General features: G+C 37.5%; 1 protein-coding gene across 7 annotated transcripts in view; it reads right to left on the bottom strand.

The window, feature by feature from the left end:
* Positions 1 to 19,174, bottom strand: part of OPHN1 (oligophrenin 1) — a 521,428-nt gene that overhangs the window by 181,746 nt on the left and 320,508 nt on the right. The gene's annotated exons all lie outside the window — the stretch shown is intronic.

Raw genomic sequence — 19,174 nt, 5'->3', positions numbered from 1 at the left:
GGGAGCAGGCTGACCCGGGAATGGCACCCGCAAGAGACCAGACTGAGACTGTGAGCAGGGAACATGCGCAACCAGTCTGAACACTGGAGCTCCAGAGTGCTTGCAAACCACACTGAAATGGAGCTCTGGAGCCACCAGAGGCAGCTGGACACTGGCGGTGTTAGAAACACAAAGGACAGAGACGTGCTGGCCCTGGAAGTGAGGGCTGGGACTCCTGGTGTGGGGCACACATCCCGGGACGCTGCTGGGATTGAGCAGCACCAACAGAAACAGAGTTAAAGTGGCCAGAAGAGCTCAGCGGAGAGCGGACTGCGATCCCTTTGTTCTGACACAGAGGCTGAGATTCAGCCACTGCTGCTCTGACTCTCAGAAGAGGCACAGCAAACCGCCAGGGAAAGCTGCCAGAGAACAAAAGCCTGGAAATACCGGCTCACAGTGTGCCCATCCCCATCCCCCCTCGCAGGGGACACAGAGACTCTACCCAAACAGGGTTGCCTGAGTATCAGTGTGGCAGGCCCCTCCCCCAGAAGGCAGGCTGAAAAACCAAGAAGCCCACATCCCGGGGCACCTGGGTGGCACAGTCATTAAGCGCCTGTGTTCGGCTCAGGGCGTGATCCCGGAGTTCCGGAAAGGAGTCCCTCATCCGGCTCCTCCACTGGGAGCCTGCTTCTTCCTCTCCCACTCCCCTGCTGTGTTCCCTCTCTCGTTGGCTGTCTCTCTGCCACATAAATAAATAAAATCTTTAAAGAAGAAGCCCACATCCCTAAGATCCCTATAAAACAAGTGCACAAGGCCTGGTTCCTGGTCAATAATTTGGGCTCTGGACAACCCCGCATCCTCTCCTCATCAGAATGACAAGAAGGAGAAATCCCCCCCAGCAAAGAAAAGGCAATGAGCCTGTGGCCTCTGCCACAGAACTAATGGATATAGATGTAACCAAATTATCAGAAATGGAATTCAGAGTAACAATGGTCAAGATGATGTGTAGACTTGAAAAAAGTATTAATGAAAATGTTAATGAGAATATAGAATCTCTAAGGGCGGAAATGAGAGTGAATCGGGCAGAAATTAAAAATTCTATGAGCCAAATGCAGTCAAAACTAGAGGCTCTGACGGCCAGGGTCACCGAGACAAAGTATTAGTGAATTGGAGGATGGGTTAGTAGAAGAAAAAACAAAAATACAAGCTGGAGGTAAAAAAATCCAAGCCCACGAATGTAGGTTACGGGAGATTTCTGACTCAATGAAACTTTCCAATGTCAGAATCATCGGCATCCCCGAGGAGGTGGAGAAAAACAGAGGTCTAGAAGAGATATTTGAACAAATTGTAGCTGAAAACTTCCCTAATCTAGCGAGGGAAACAAACATTCGTGTCCAAGAGGCAGAGAGGACCCCTCCCAAGCTCAACCATGACAAACCTACGCCACGTCACGTCATAGTGCATTTCGCAAATATTAGATCCAAGGATACAGTATTGAAAGCGGCCAGGGCAAAGAAATTTCTCACGTACCAAGGCAAAGGTATCAGAATTATGTCAGACCTGTCTATACAGACCTGGAATGAGAGAAAGGGTTGGAGGGGCATTTTTAAAGCTCTTTCAGAGAAAAAAATGCAGCCAAGGATCCTTTATCCAGCAAGGCTGTCATTCAGAATTGATGGAGAGATAAAGACCTTCCAGAATCGCCAGTTATTAACCAATTTCGTAACCAAGAAACCAGCCCTAAAGGAGACATTAAGGGGGGGGTTCTATAAAGGTAAAACGGCCCCAAGCATGATACAGAACAGAAAGTCACAACCGATACACACAAAGACTTTACTGGCAACATGGCATCATTAAAATCATATCTCTCAGGATTCAGTCTCAATGTGAATGGCATAAATGCTCCCATAATGCCACAGGGTTGCAGATTGGATAAAAAGACATGACCCATCCATTTGCTGTCTACAAGAGACTAATTTTGAACCCAAAGATACATTCAGACTGAAAGTAAAGGGCTGGAATACCATCTTTCATGCCAATGGACTTCAAAAGAAAGCTGGGGTAGCAATTCTCATATCAGATAGATTGGATTTTAAACTAAAGTCTATAGTTAGACACACAGAGGGGCACTATATTATTCTTAAGGGATGTATCCAACAACTGGATATGACAATTATAAATATATATGCCCCAACAGGGGAGCAGCAAGATACACAAGCCAACTCTTAATCACAATAAAGAGACATATAGATAAAAATACATTAATAGTAGGGGACCTCAACACCCCACTATCAGAAATAGACAGAACACCCTTGCAAAAGCTAAGCAAAGAATCAAAGGCTTTGAATGCCATACTCGACGAGTTGGACCTCATAGATATATATAGAACACTACACCCCAGAACAAAAGAATACTCATTCTATTCTAATGCCCATGGAACATTCTCAAGAATAGACCATGTTCTGGGACACAAAACAGGTCTCAACCAATACCAAAAGATTGAAATTATCCCCTGCATATTCTCAGACCACGACGCTCTGAAATTGGAACTCAACCACAAGGAAAAATTTGGAAGAAACTCAAACACTTGGAGACTAAGAACTATCCTCCTCAGGAATGACTCGATAAACCAGGAAATCAAAAATCAAATTAAACAATTTATGGAGACCAACAGAATGAAAACACAACGGTCCAAAACCTATGGGATACAAAGCAGTCCTAAGGGGGAAATACATAGCCATCCAAGCCTCACTGAAAAGAATAGAAAAATCTAAAATGCAGTTTTTATATTCTCACCTCAAGAAGCTGGAACAGCAACAGAGGGACAGGCCTAATCCACTCACGAGGAAGCAGTTGACCATGATAAGAGCAGAAATCAATGAATTAGAAACCAGAAGTACAGTAGAGCAGATCAACAGGACTAGAAGCTGGTTCTTTGAGAGAATCAATAAAATTGACAAACCACTGGCAAGACTTATCCAAAAGAATAGAGAAAGGACCCAAATTAATAAAATTATGAATGAAAAAGGAGAGGTCACGACCAACACCAATGAAATTGGAAGGATTATTAGAAACTTTTATCAACAGCTATATGCCAATAAATTAAGCAATCTGAAAGAGATGGAGGCCTTTCTGGAAACCTATAAACTACCAAGACTGAAACAGGAAGAAATTGATTTCTTAAACAGGCCAATTAATTATGAAGACATTGAAACAGTGATTAAAAACCTTCCAAAAAACAAAACGACAGGGCCTGAAGGATTTCCCGTGGAATTCTACCAAACATTCAAAGAAGAAATAATACCTATTCTCCTAAAGCTATTTCAACAAATAGAAACAGAAGGAGAAGTATCAAACTCATTCTATGAGGCCAATATTACCTTGAACCCCAAACCAGGCAAAGACGACATCAAAAAGGAGAATTACAGACCGATATCCCTGATGAATATGGATGCCAAAATTCTCAACAAGATCCTAGCTAATAGGATCCAATAATACATTAAAAGGATTATCCATCATGACCAAGTGGGATTCATCCCTTGGATGAAAGGGTGGTTCAACATTTGCAAATCTATCAGTGTGATAGATTATATCAACAAGAAAAAAGCCAAGAATCATATGATCCTCTCAATAGATGCAGAAAAAGCATTTGACAAAATATAGTAATCTTACCTGATTAAAACCCTTCAGAGTGTAGGGATAGAGGATACATTCCTCAATCTCATAAAAACCATCTATGAAAAGCCTACAGCAAATATCATTCTCAAAGGGGAAAAGCTGGAAGCCTTTCCCTTAAGATCAGGAACAAGACAAGGATTCTCACTCTCGCCATTATTATTCAACATAGTACTAGAAGTCCTTGCAACAGCAATCAGACAACAAAAAGGGATAAAAGGGATAAAATTAGGGAATCAATTCCATTTACAATAGCACCAAAAATCATACGTTATCCTGGAATTAACTTAACCAGAAACAAACTACAAATCACTCTTGAAAGACATTAAAGAAGACACAAAAAGATGGAAAAATATTCCTTGCTCATTGATCAGAAGAATTAACATAGTTAAAATGTCCATGCTACTCTGAGCAATCTACACTTTCAATGCTATCCCGATCAAAATACCAATGACATTTTTCAAATTGGAACAAACAGCCCTTAAATTTGTGTGGAACCAGAAAAGGCTCCGAATCGTCAAGGAATTGTTGAAAAAGAAAGACAAAGCTGGGGGGCATCATGTTGCCGGATTTCTGGTTGTACTACAAAGCTGTGATCACAAAGACAGCATGGTACTGGCACAAAAACAGACACATAGACCAATGGGACAGAATAGAGAACCCAGAAATGGACCCTCAGCTCTTTGGGCAACTAATCTTTGATAAAGCAGGAAAAAACATCCAGTGGAAAAAAGACAGTGCCTTCAATCAATGGTGTTGGGAAAATTGGACAGCTACATGCAAAAGAATGAAACTTGACCACTCTCTCACACCATACACAAAGATAAACTCCAAATGGATGAAAGACCTCGATGTGAGACAGGAATCCATCAAGATCCTAGAGGAGAGCATAGGCAGCAACCTCTATGACATTGGCTACAGCAACCTTTTTCATGACACGTCTCCAAAGGCAAGAGAAACTAAAGAAAAAATGAACTTGTGGGACTTCATCAAGGTAAAAAGCTTCTGCACAGCCAAGGAAACAGTCAAAAAAACTAAGAGGCAGCCCACGGAATGGGAAAAGTTGTTTGCAAATGACAGATAAAAGACTGGCATCCAAGATCTACAAAGAACTTCTCAAACTCAATACACAAGAAACAAATAAACAAATCATAAAATGGGCAGAAGATATGAACAGACACTTTTCCAATGAAGACTTACAAATGGCTAACAGACACATGAAAAAATGTTCAACATCATTAGCCATCAGGGAAATTCAAATCAAAACACACTGAGATACCACCTTACACCAGTTAGATTGGCAAAAATTGACAAGGCAAGAAACAACAATTGTTGGAGAGGATGTGGAGAAAGGGGATCCCTCCTACATTGTTGGTGGGAATGCAAGTTGGTACAGCCACTCTGGAAAACAGTGTGGAGATCCCTTAAAAAGTTAAGAATTGAGCTACCCTATGACCCAGCCATTGCACTACTGGGTATTTACCCCAAAGATACAGTTGTAGTGAAGAGAAGGGCCATATGCACCCCAATGTTCATAGCAGCAATGTCCACAATAGCTAAATCGTGGAAGGAGCCGAGATGCCCTTCAACAGATGACTGGATTAAGAAGATGTGGTCCATATATACAATGGAATATTACTCAGCCATCAAAAAGAACGAGTTCTCAACATTTGCTGCAACATGGACGGCACTGGAGGAGATAATGCTAAGTGAAATAAGTCAAGCAGAGAAAGACAATTATCATATGGTTCCTAATGAGATTTTTAATGCCCCATCCTTTATAAGGGAAGTAAGCTTGCAATAACCAATATGTTCCTGCTCTCTTCTGCCCATAAAAGTCTTTCATTTTGTACAGTTCCTCTGAACTCCTTTCTATCTGCTAAGATGATGTCTGATTCAAATTGATTTTTGCTCAAATACACTTTAAGTTTTTAATATGCTTCACTTTATCTTGTAACAGTTCTGATGTTGGAAATGGGATCTGAAGGAGAAACCCACTCCCAAAGGCCTCCAGGAACAACAAGCAACCACACAAGGGTACCAGTTGAGCCCCTTGAGCTTGTTGCTTTCTTGCTGACTCTGGAAGTTGTGGGTAAGTCCTTCTTGGATCCTAGTTCTGCAGCCTTTGCATTATGAGTTTTCAGACTTTATGTGAGCATTTATTTTTCTGGACTGAGTCTGATGTGGAAACCAGACTGAGTTCAGCATCAGACTGAGACTGATTTAGAAACCAGACTGGGTGGGGTCAGACTGAGCCTGACTTAAGCTGGACTGGCTCCAGTGTGAAGCCTCAGATGAATGAAATTTTATTTTAAGGATGAACAAGCACTTAACCTTACTAAAATAATCTTGAATTACAATGGCAACAATGGAGAACTTTTAACCTAGGTATGCTTCTCCATTTAGAAGGTCTTCTAGAGATAAATGGGCCTCAGTCAAGCACTCACTATAAAAGGTAGAGGGAAAATTATTTTTCCTCCTCTACAGTTTCTGGTGACTATGATAATACCCACTGGGACACCCTACTTGCTCTAGAGCCTACAGATGGGATCCCAGAAAAATGGGCAGAAGCCAGCAAATGGTGAGAATTCTTACCAAAGTCAGTTCTCACAGATCTCTGTAATGCCTAGTCATGAGAGAGAGCTAAACATTTAGAGTGTCCCTTCCTTATCAAATTCAGATTTGCAGAATTAAACTTTTGTAAGAATTAAATTTTTGAACTGTGATTCATGACTTTGCTTTCAGATACTTTTGTCATGGGTTGTTGGTCTTTATTGTGACAGCCATTGCCTTCTTCTTTGTCTTGTTTTGTGTCCTGAGAGCTTGGCTTGGCAACTGTCAGGTTGGGGGGGGGTCTCCCAAATTTGCCAAACAGAAATGTGGGCTGTACCCCATTTATGGCTAGCTATGGCTGAACAGAAATGCAGGTCACATTCGATTTGCGTCTAGGGTCCTCCCAACCATTGCCTACTCTCAGGGGAATGGCCTACATCTTTCTTTCTTTTGGCTATTTGTTTCTTTTGGTTCTGGATCTTGGGGGGTAGCATCTTCTGCACCCTCTTTCAGGACAACTCTTGGATCCAAAGTGTTGTTCAACACTGTCAGGAATATTTACTATTTGTCCCAGTTGAATCCTGAGAAGATATTTGAAAGGATTTTTTTAAGGTAACTCTATATTCAGAAGTTGGCCAAATTGGAAGTTTATATTCAGAGCCTGATAGAAAGGCTTTTTTTATTTTAGGCCTTCTCCCTTAAGCTAAAACGAAATATATAAGATCTCCTTTTGTGTTTATACATTTATGAATGTCTATATATGTATGTTATAGATGTGTGATATTTTTCAACCCTTCAGATGATATTGCCAAACTTAATTTATAAACAGCTCTATTTAACTGGCTTAAAAGCAAACAAGAATTTATATAAATCAAGCATACTATCAGAAGTATATAAATCAACCCAAATGTTTTTCAAGTTCATGTGAACTAGGATAATCTTCAGTAAATAAAAGCACATTTAAGTTTGTTGGTTTAATTAAAACGGGTATGTCTTTAAAGTTATCAGCATTAAATATAACACTTTTATTTTATCTAGGTTTACTAAAAGTCAAATAAGCTCATGTTATCTCTATTATAGCATTTATCAGAAAGAAAGAGAACTTAATATAATGGTTAGCTGTGTAATATTTCATAAAATTTTCATGACTAATTTAAACATAATTGTTAAGAATAATAAGTTAAATAGATGTAAGTAAACATTTATAAACAGGTTTCCAGCTATGGAATGAATAAATCAGAGGAATAAAGGGCACAACATAAGGAATATAGTCAATGATATTTTAAGAGTGTTATTTTAACAATAATTATACTTTATGGTACGTCTATTTTTAAAAATAGTTTCCTAAATCTTTTTGGTAAGATAAAACATTAAAGTTATACTGAGATAAGTTAAATGATGGATATTCATTGAATATCTAGATCAGTTCCAAATAAGATAAAACACTGAAACATCAATTATTAAACATAGGTTTATCTACCTTAGGCTTCCTTTTATAGAGAAACAGATATCTGAGTCTATAATTAAACATATTTTGTGCCACTCTGGAAAATTCACACTAAGGAAGAATACATTTCTAGAAATTATGAAATGTACTTATAAATTTTCCAGTCTACTATTGTTTACTTCTTGGTTTTTACTAGAAATTAAGGATTCTAAGGGTTAAGAATTATAATTAATAGATGTAATTAAAACTACTAGAAATAACAAGGGTTTTAAAAACAAGCTATTATATCAATAGTGTACTTATGTAATACATAACTAAAGCTAAAAATTTTCCTTCATATGCTAAAAGGACAAAATTTTCTTGGATTATTGGTCTGCTCTTGATGAGAACTTATGAAAGGTTTTTCTTAACCTTTTAATAAAGTAATCTACATGGGAAGCAAAGATTTTGTGTCTGACCAAAATAACTTACTATACTTCACATTGTCTTTATCAGGTCCTTAATTAATTAAGAAAACCCAGTCTTCTCAGTATTAAGAGAGCTGTTTTTTTCAGAACTATGTAAACTTCTTGTTTGCCTTTACCATCTTCTATGTCACTTTGGTTAAATATATAACCAAATGGGTCTTTGATCCTTTTTAATCAAATGTTCTAACCTTTGACACTTTCTCAAAATCAAATTCTAAATGGTGTCATTTTTACCTCAAACTAACTTTGAGATTTCTCAGAGGGTCGTTGGAAAATCTCAAAGGATTTGTCTCTCACCTTTTAAAGAGAAATGTTAAACTAATTAGGCTTATTCGGTATGTTAAATTACATGGGGAATATTGTTAGATAAATGATGATAAACTATCTTAGGTTATATTGCATGGATGCATGTTATTGATATAACCGACTTAGAAATATGAAATTCCTAAAAATCTGATACATCTTAGTATAATATCACCAGTCATAATTCCAGTAATTACCATAAAATGCTGTCACAGAAATAACCAAATTTTGTTGACAATTCTATTATAGTGAACTACCATCAGACCTTTAACCATGGACATTTATAAGTCTTTTGCCATTTACAGACAGTTATTATTTACTCTGATGCTTTTGCAAAAGCACTTCATCTTTGGAAAGATTCATGAAAAGAATCTGACAAATACTCTAGAATACAGGTTTCTGGTAACTTTACCAGTATAAAACTGAACTGAGCAAGAATGTCCAGAACTAATGAAAAAAACTGGATTCAAGCAGAACAACAATAACACCAAGATGAATGATCTAATGAGGATAATTATATTTTTTAAAACTTTTTCTTTGAAACATTGCTGGTTCATTAATGTTTTCTTTTATCCAGATTTAAGGAGACCTTTTTCTCTTAAGCTATCTATGAATTATAGTTATTTTATAGAGTATAACTTTTTGAACAGAATGTAACCATTTACTTTTTCTCTCTACCTGATTTCTCCAGAATTTGGAAACTTAATGAGTTTTCTTATTTTCAAGGCAATATACTTATTTGAATAAGTTCAGTAAGAATCTGTTCTCCTTAGACACAACTGGAAACAATGGTTATGTTACCAATGCTTTGACTGGAATGTTGTATGTGAGAATATACATAGGATCAAATATGAAAAGACAGCTTTAAGGAACTAAGGTTGACTCTATGGACTCAATAAAGCCCCTTGGAAAAACAAGCTTGGTACCTTGCTTACAGGATTCCTGGCAGCCTAACCAGGTGAGTAAAGGAGGTCACTTGCTGGCAGGCCTAAGGACCTCAGAATATGTTGGGGACCTCATGAAGAGAGGAATTCATCCAAATCTAAGGGTATTCCAGAAGTCTGATGGTGAGTCCTTGGCTTGGTTTCTTAGCCTGGAGAGGGTTTTAAAAGTCCACTCTAAGATTACTTATGAAAAGTTCCAGCAAAGCAGATTTTAAAAGAGCTTATATGTTCAATCTATTTTTGCTACACTCATATAAATAATCAGGCCGGTGTGGTGAGACTAGACTTATTTTGCAAACAAATTAGTCTCACTGGGATTATCTTTGATAGAAATGAGCGTGATTGTAGAAAAAAATGAATGTGTCTATAGAAAATTATAACACAACTCTGAAATATCAAATTCTAGTCCTATTTATTGCCATTGAGATTTTGTTATATGACTCTACACTGGAGTTGATTCTAAATTCTGCTACTTTCCTCAATTATCCAGGCTACAAGCTATAATTTTCCAAACTAATATTTCCAATTTTCTCCCACCCTTCTAATTTGGAATCATTAAGAATAAAGAATGCTCTTGAACCTCCTTGAAAGGGACTATACCAGGTCCCCCTCACTACCCAGACAGGAGTCAAACTTCTGGAACTTGAACCTTAGGTCCACAACTCCCAGTTTTAAAAAGCCCCTCCAGACTCTTGGAACTGCACACCAGCTGGAGATCTAAAATTATTATTGACTAGGGAGGCTCCTCCCCAGAAGTAGATGGCATCTTTTCTTTTTTTTTACACTTTACGATTTTCTTTTTTTTTTAATAATTTTTTATTATGTTATGTTAGTCACCATACAGTATATCCTTAGTTTTTGATGTAGTGTTCCATGATGCATTGTTTGCGTATAACAGGTGAAGAGCTCTCCCAAGACTGTAGATCAGGATCTTCATCTCCAATAGGAAGCCTTTATTCCTTTTGCCTTTCACTACTTGCTTTTCGTCTCTGTTAATACACAGGAAGACAATGCTCCTTAACTCTGGTAACTATACCTGAATCTACTACTCAAGTAATAACTGCCCAACAAAAATTCCCTAGACTCTCTGGACAAAGTTGTTTTGATAATAGGATAGCCCTTGATTATCTTTCAGCTAAGCAGGCAGGTGTTTGTGCTATGGCCAATACCACATGCTGCACATGGACTGACACCTCTGGGGAAGTTGAGACTCAGCAACAACTCACTTGGATTAAGAAAGCAACTTCAATAGGGACTTTCTTTGACTTTCTTAGATTCTGATTGGTTTGGGTCTTGGTAACCATGGCTCCAAAGTACACTCCAGACATTGGGAATTATCTTGCTTATAATAATCATAGCAGTCTCCCTGGTACACTGTATTCTCTCAAAATCTTTAAATGCATGCTCACAGCTGCTAATCACCAAGAAAATGACCTCCCTGAGATTAGAACGTCAGAAAAGGAGCAAAGAGAATGAACAACTTAAAGAATGTGAACCTGATGTCATGACATATGAATACCACACAGATTCAGAAAAGAAAAACAAAAAACAAAAATCAAAAAACCAATAACCTGTGAGCACTCCAGTGCAGTAGCTGGAAGTAGCAGTGGTGCCTTAAATTTTGATCACATCTTTCAATTAGGCTGAGAGTCTGTTCAGAAAAGGTGGACTTCTTAAAAAATAAGACAACAGGCCCAAAATGAAGTCACTTATGTTAAGCCCCACATTGCCCAAATTGAGACTTAATTATTATTTTGGTTTTCCCAGAAAAGGAATTTTAAACCAGTCTATCAGGAATCACTTGATCAGCACTAGTTAGATTATATGTCTGATAGACCCCTGTCATTCCCTAAAGGAAAGTAACCTTGCAATAAGCAACTACTTTTCCCTCTAATATAACATCCTATTGCTGCTCCCATCTGCCTATAAAAGTCTTTCATTTTCTACAGAGCCTTGCAGCTCTTTTCTATCTGCTAGACAGAATGCTGCCCAATTCAAATGGATTTTCCCCAAATTAGGTCTTGAAATTTGTAATATGCCTCAGTTTATATTTTAGCAGTACATGTACCTACCATGGAATGTAAAATTGTGAGTATAAGTATAGACTGATCAATCTGTGAAATCAATTTAGAATGTATACTCATACTACAATGGGACTTGCTGAGCATTCTTATTCTACAAATTTTGCTGATTTGTAATGTTTGTTTTTATTTGAAAAAGTATGTGAAAGATTGCTAAATGTAACTGGCAATTACTTGTACCGTTATTAAAACTATATGAGAAATATATGAATATGGGGCTATAGCTGGATTTTGTTGTGGCCAGCACTGTGTCCTAAGTTTTGTGACTTTTGGGATTATCATTACAGCACTCATTCATTCCACAAATATTTCTTATGTCAGCCATTGTGCTGGATATTAGATTCCTAGAGATCCAAGCATCTTGTGAAAAAAACAAAATAAAACATAGACTGAGGAATGCTAGAGCATGTACTACCTACCTGAGAATTCTGTAAATGCAATTTTCCCAGATGACAGCTAGGTTCGATCTAGAGAATACTAGTCTTTCATTTCTGATTGAATTGACTGGTTTGAATTGACTGGTTACTTGTATCTGAAATGGTCTCCAGTATGAGCTAATGGGAGACATTTTATGAAAGTAAATTGATAGAATGGAAAGCAAGGGATATGTGAAGAATGAGAGGGAAAAAAAGATAAAGAGAGGTAAACAGCAGCCATAAACACTAGTGTCTGTCATATAGTAGACATTCAATAAACACTGGATGAATCAATGGATGAAATGGTGTGAACTATAAGACTGGTCTAAGGAAAATAGAAAAGGGTTCATAAGCCAAGACAGGAGGCAGAAGATAAGCAATAAGACCAGGAAGAAAATGAGAACCAGTGGAGTTCAGACAAAGGAAATGAGACATATACTCCATATCAGAAAAAAAGAATACTTTTACATTATCCCAAAGTTAATATGTTCTTCTTAAATGCTTCATTTATAAATAGTATGAAAGACCTTGGCTCAAGAAGCAGGCTGCTTTCTCAAAAAGGACCACTATGATTTCTCTTTTCTAATTGCCTCTACTGCCAGGTGGAGATCAACAAAACCCTGGGTCTGGGATATTTCAGAGTTTATTCTGGGAGAAAAATGTATGACTACATCCATGAACTGCTACGAGACTCTGCTCCATGAGGAATGGGATTTTTGTCTGTCTTTTCACTGCTCTACACCTACGACCTGATACAGTGCCTGGCACATAGGAAATAAGGAAAGTAGTCAGCTCCTAGAAGCTGCAAAAGGCAAAGGAACAGATTCTCCTTTAGAGCCTCCAGAGTGAATGCAATCCCACCAACATCTTGATTTTAACTCCATAAGACTGATTTGTTACAGTAGCAATAAGACATTAGTGCAAAAAGTTCCTTGGTTCCTTATTCATGGTGAGATAGCAGATAGACTCTCCAGATTAGAAACCCAGCAGCAGGTAGCAGGTAGGGTAAAGAGGTTACCAGACTCATATGTCAACAATTTAACTTTTTTGTAAATTAAGACACCCCTGACACAAATATTTCTATCCCACTTTTCACACATTGACAAGAATGCTAGAAAAGGGCAATAGATGGGAACTAAAGATGAATTTGGTATCAGTTATTCAGATTTTAAGAAAACAATGGAAAAAGAACAAATTTTCAGACCACCAACTTTATTTCTAGCTTCAAAACTGAGGGCAAATAAAGAATTTTAAAAAGGACAACATTAGGGGCGCCTGGGTGGCACAGCGGTTAAGCGTCTGCCTTCGGCTCAGGGCATGATCCTGGCATTATGGGATCGAGCCCCACATCAGGCTCCTCCGCTGTGAGCCTGCTTCTTCCTCTCCCACTCCCCCTGCTTGTGTTCCCTCTCTCACTGGCTGTCTCTCTCTGTCAAATAAGTAAATAAAATCTTTTAAAAAAAAAGGACATTAACTATTTACAAATTATTCCAGCCTTTAGTAGTACTGGTGCAAAGCACACATGATCTGAGAATACTCAAAGTACCTATCTAGGTTACTAAGTATAACTGTGATTGAAGTATTGAACCTGTATAAGTTTTTAAAACACACACACACACACACACACACACACACACACACACACCTGACCTTAGGAATAAAAATGCCTTGATATGTATTGAAAGGTAAAGCTCCCCACTATACTTGAGTATAATAAAGGTTATTAACCTACAGAGTTGCTTTATAGATGAATGCATAGAGTTCAAGTTTTGCAGCTCCTAAGTGGAGTGCGATATGGTTTTGTTTTATTTGCTAAGGGTATTATTTTTCTGTTATTCAAAGAGCTCATATAATTTGAAGTTGTTCCTTTTTCATACATATTTATTATCTATTTGTCCAGATATATGTGAGTTTAATACTAAAGTCTTCAGACGCTGAATAGTTAGGTATGAATTTTTTAAAAAAACTCGACGATCATCTCTACTCTATTTAACTGTCTACATATGATTACATTAGGTGTTTCATTTGGTTTCTGAAAATTAAATGTATTTTCTTTTAATAGCATAAAGATAAAAGGAGAAATTTTAAAACCTAAATAAGTAACATCTTACCAATGATTTGTTACTTCACTCACTATGTTCATTTCTCTTCTGTTTAGTTCAGTCGGCCTCCGGCATTAGGTAACAGTATCGTGGGAATAATGCTTTTCCATGTACAGCTTCCCAGCCAGAATCAACTTCATAAAGGACACATGTCAATACATCCAGTCTCCCTGCTCTATCTCACCCCTCTGTTTCAGTCATTGTGAAATACTCTCTGAAGCACAAGATATTAGAGTTCCACGGAAGGAACAGTTATTGAGTACCAGCTATGTGCTAGGTACACTGGTATTATCATGAGCATGATTATCAAGATTATAATATAAATATATGTAATTATTATATTATAATATAATAGGCATTATCATTAATAAGATGAGTATGACTGGATAAGGGGTGGAGAAACAGAACACTTAGATGTAGCACCACGCTGTTTGTGAGGTAATCAGATTAGCTTCCCTGAGACTAGAGTAGTTTATGACGGATTCAGCGTGAGTGAAGATGCTACCCCTCAGTTTGTAGGATCTGTTAACCTAGAGCATAGTGCAACAATCTTGGGAGGGGGAAGAATGTGACTAACCCAATGGTGGACTGAATGAAAAATAATTATGGATTTGGATGTGTTCCCCCCTCCCATTGACTCTATGGTCTGTGTTATATTTTATTTGCCAAAAAGACAGATTTTCAGGTGGGGAAAGAATGGAAGCTTTTAGCAAACAACAGAAAAAATCCCACAGTCATGTGTTGTAGAAGCTGCTATAAAGAAAGTAGTCTAAAGGTTGTTAAAGTTAAAAAACATAGCTGGAAGTGTACTTTCGACTGGCATAGAGCATGAGACTTAAGGAAAGAAGAGAGAAAAACATGCAGTGCTAGCAAAAGGAGAGGGATGCTCTTCCTCCTGGGATAAATCATGATGAGCCTATACAAAGCCAAGGCAGCCAGGCCCAATGGTGTGGGAACAGATCAGGGTAGGATGAAAAGAAGAAAGACAACTTTGAGGATCCCAGTGAGAATCCCCAGAAGACGTAAAAAAAAAAAAAAAACTTAGAAGGGCGATCACCCCACACAAATAAAAATTCTGTTAGCCCCATAAAGGTAGGAAATGCAAGTGATATATGTTCACTCTAATCTACATCCTTGAGCAAAATGCCTGACCCTTGGTAGATACTCAAATTATTTGCTAAATGAATAAGGATCACCAAATCTAGAATTAGAATTGGGGAAAGGATCAGGGATTACCACTTTTATGCATAAATAAGTAAACTGACACTGTTTTATTTTTTATGTATAAATATTTTATATCTAGAAATTCTTGGTCTACTTTTCAGATATTCATGTAAGTACTGATATTTGGAGCTTGATGTTGAATAGATACAATATGACAGCCCTGCCACTTTCTATGATATTATGAATCAAATTGTATTGCCATGTGTGATTTGAGGGAACCAATTCAGTCCTAATGAAGCCTGTAAGAGAATCAGTAGGATGCTGAGCATGGCACATGTTTTAGCTTATTATATATTAGGTACAAGAATGTAGTGATACTAGACAGAGAATTCTAAACAGTTAATCTGAGTTCAATAATTATTCAGAGACTAAATATTCTGGGCCATGCTTTAAGCCCTTTCATAAATAAAAAAGTGTCCTATAGCTTATAAAATATGATGTAACTGGCCAGGAATAGGACAATGTGAATTTTTAAGTCAAGAATGTAAAGCGATGTAATGCAAACATATACTGAGGCAATAATGATGTACTCTATAATACAAAAACACTACACCTGCTATTATTACATGCTGTAGCATCCTGGATTAAGAAGTTGTGGTCCATATATACAATGGAATAGTACTCAGCCATCAAAAAGAACAATTTCTCAACATTTGGTGCAACATGAACAGGACTGGAGGAGATAATGCTAAGCAAAATAAGTCAAGCAGAGAAAGACAATTATCATATGGTTTCACTCATTTATGGAACATAGGAAGTAGGAAGATCGGTAGGAGAAGAAAGGGAAGAAGAAAGGGGGGGTAAACAGAAGGGGGAATGAACCATGAAAGACTATGGACTCTGGGAAACAAACTGAGGGCTTCAGAGGGGAGGGGGATGGGGGAATGGGACAGGCTGGTGATGGGTATTAAGGAGGGCACGTATCGCATGGTGCACTGGGTGTTATACACAAGTAATGAATCAGGGAACTTTACATCAAAAACTAGGGATGTACTGTATGGTGACTAACATAATATAATAAAAATTATTATAAAAAAATCCTCAAAAAGGATTAGAGGGAATACCTAAGCAAAATAAAGGGAATATATGAAAAACCCACACCTAGTATCATCCTCAATGGGGAAAAACTGAGAGCTTTTCTTCTGCAGTGAGGAACAACACAGGGACGTCCACTCTCATTACTGATACTTAATATAGTACTGGAGGTCTTAACCACAGCAATCAGACAACACACACACACACACACACACACACACACACACAAAATAAAAGGCCTCCAGATTGGCAAGGAAGAAGTCAAATATTCACTATCTGCAGATGACATGATACTATATTTAGAAACCCTGAAGGACTACACCAAAAACTTGCTAGAACGGATAAATGAATTCAGTAAAGTTGCAGGATACAAAACCAATGTTCAGAAATCTGTTGTATTTCTATACACCAATAACGAAGCAGCAGAAAGAGAAATCAAGGAATTGCTCCCATTTACAACTGCACAAAAAACGTAACATACCTAGGAATAAACCTAACTGAAGAGGTAAATGATGTGTACTCTGAAAACTATAAGACACTGATGAAAGAAATTGAAGATGACACAAAGAAATGGAAAAAGATCCCATGCTCATGGATTGGAAGAATAAATATTATGAAAATGGCTATAGTACCCAAAGCAACCCCTATCAAATTACTGACATCATTTTTCACAGAGTTAGAACAAACAATCTTAAAATTTGTATGGGGCCACAAAAGACCCTGAAGCCAAAGCAATCTTGAAAAAGCAAAGCAAAGATGAAGTCATCACAATTAGGGACTTCAAGTTATATTACAAATCTGTAGCAATCAAGACAGTATGGCAATGGCACAAAAATGGACACATAGAACAGAATAGAAAACTTAGAAATGTACCCACCTCTGTATGGTTAATCTTCAATAAAGCAGGAAAGAATATCAATGGAAAAAAAGACAGTCTCTTCAACAAATAGTATTCAGAAAACTGGTAATCTACATGCAAAAGAATGGAGCTAGACTTTCTTACACCATACACAAAAAATGCATTAAAGACCTACATGTGTGATGGAAAACTATCAAAATCCTAGACGAGAACACAGGCAATAACCTCTTTGATATCGGCCAAAGCAACTTCTTATTACATATGTTTCCTGAGGCAAGGGAAATAAAAGCAAAAATAAACTATTGGGATTTCATCAAAATAAAAACCTTCTACACAGCAAAGTAAACGATCAACAAAACTAACAGGCAACCTACAGAACAGGAGAAGATATTTGCAAAAGACATGTCTGATAAAGGGTTCATATCCAAAATCTACAAAGAACTTATAAAACTGAACACCCAAAAAACAAATAATTGTTAAAAAATGGGCAGAATACATGAATAGACATTTTTCCAAAGAAGACAAATAGATGGCCAACAGATACATGAAAAAATGCTCAACATCACTCATCATCAGGGAAATATAAATCAAAACTACAATGAGATAACACCTTACACTAGCTGGAATGGCTAAAATTAACAACACAAGAAACAATAGGTGTTGACAAGGATGCAGAGAAAGAGGAACCATCTTGCAGTGTTGGTGGGAATGCAAACTGGTGTGTCCACTCTGGAAAACAGTATGGCAGTTCCTCAGAAAGTTCAAAAGAGAACTACCCTACGATCCAGCAATTATACTACTAGGAATTTACCCAAAGAACACAAAATACTAATTTGAATTATAAATGCACCCCATCGTTTATAGCAGCACTATGAATATAAGCCAAAATATGGAAAGAGCCCAAATGCCCATTGACTGATTAATAAAGAGGTGGTGTATGTTTTTATATACATATATATGTATATAAATGTATATACATATACATACACACACATATATATACAAATGTATATACAAATGTGTATATATATGTGTGTGTGTGCATATATATATATATATATATATATATATATATATATACACATATATATATATAAAACTCAGCCATCAGAAGGAATGAGATCTTGCCATTTGCAACAACATGGATGGAGCTAGGGAGCATTACGCTAAACCAAGTAAGTCAGTCAGATAAAGACAAATACCGTATGATTTCACTCATTTGTGGAATCTAAGAAACCAAACAAGTGAGCATAGGGGAAAAAAAGAGAAAGGCAAACCAAGAACAGACTCTTTTTTTTTAAAGATTTTTTATTTATTTATTCGACAGAGACAGCCAGCGAGAGAGGGAACACAAGCAGGGGGAGTGGGAGAGGAAGAAGCAGGCTCATAGCGGAGGAGCCTGATGTGGGGCTCGATCCCAGAATGCTGGGATCACGCCCTGAGCCGAAGGCAGACGCTCAACCGCTGTGCCACCCAGGCGCCCCCAAGAACAGACTCTTAACCATAGAGGACAAAGTGATGGCTATCAGAGGGGAGGTGGGTAGGGGGATGGGTTAAATATGTGATGGGGATTAAGGATTATATTTGTAATGAGCAATTGTTGTTGTACGGAAGTGTCGAATCATTATATCATACATGTGAAACTATCACACTGTATGTTAACTAACTGGAATTTAAATAGGAACTTTAAAAACTACTAGACATGTAAAAAGGGAAAAAATGTGATGCATAACCAGGTTAGTATTTATTCATTAGCAATACATGTAGAGGAAGAAGCAAAGGGCAGCAAAGATGGAATGCTTGAAAATACCCAGCCAAGATTGAAAAGATCAGAAGAGGAAAAAGGACCTGACTAGAGTCACTTGAAAGGTTTAATACAGATTTTAGAAAAATCACAAGATGTTGAGTCACAGAAGTCACACATGAAGAAAGTTTCAAAAAGGAGGGAGTAGTCCACAAGGAGATCAAGCAAGAGAGTCTGAAAATTGTCCACTGGATTTCACAGAAGATATCTTCTAAGCCTGGCAAAAGTAGTTCCAGTGGAGAGGTTGGAGTAGAAGCCAGATTGCAAAGGTTCTGAGGTGAGGTG

The sequence above is a fragment of the Ursus americanus genome, chromosome X (genome assembly GCF_024610735.1).
Source record: "Ursus americanus isolate L20-20 chromosome X, mUrsAme1.1.p, whole genome shotgun sequence".
In the NCBI taxonomy this organism is placed as follows: domain Eukaryota; kingdom Metazoa; phylum Chordata; class Mammalia; order Carnivora; family Ursidae; genus Ursus; species Ursus americanus.
This window is presented reverse-complemented; position numbering and strand designations above follow the sequence as displayed.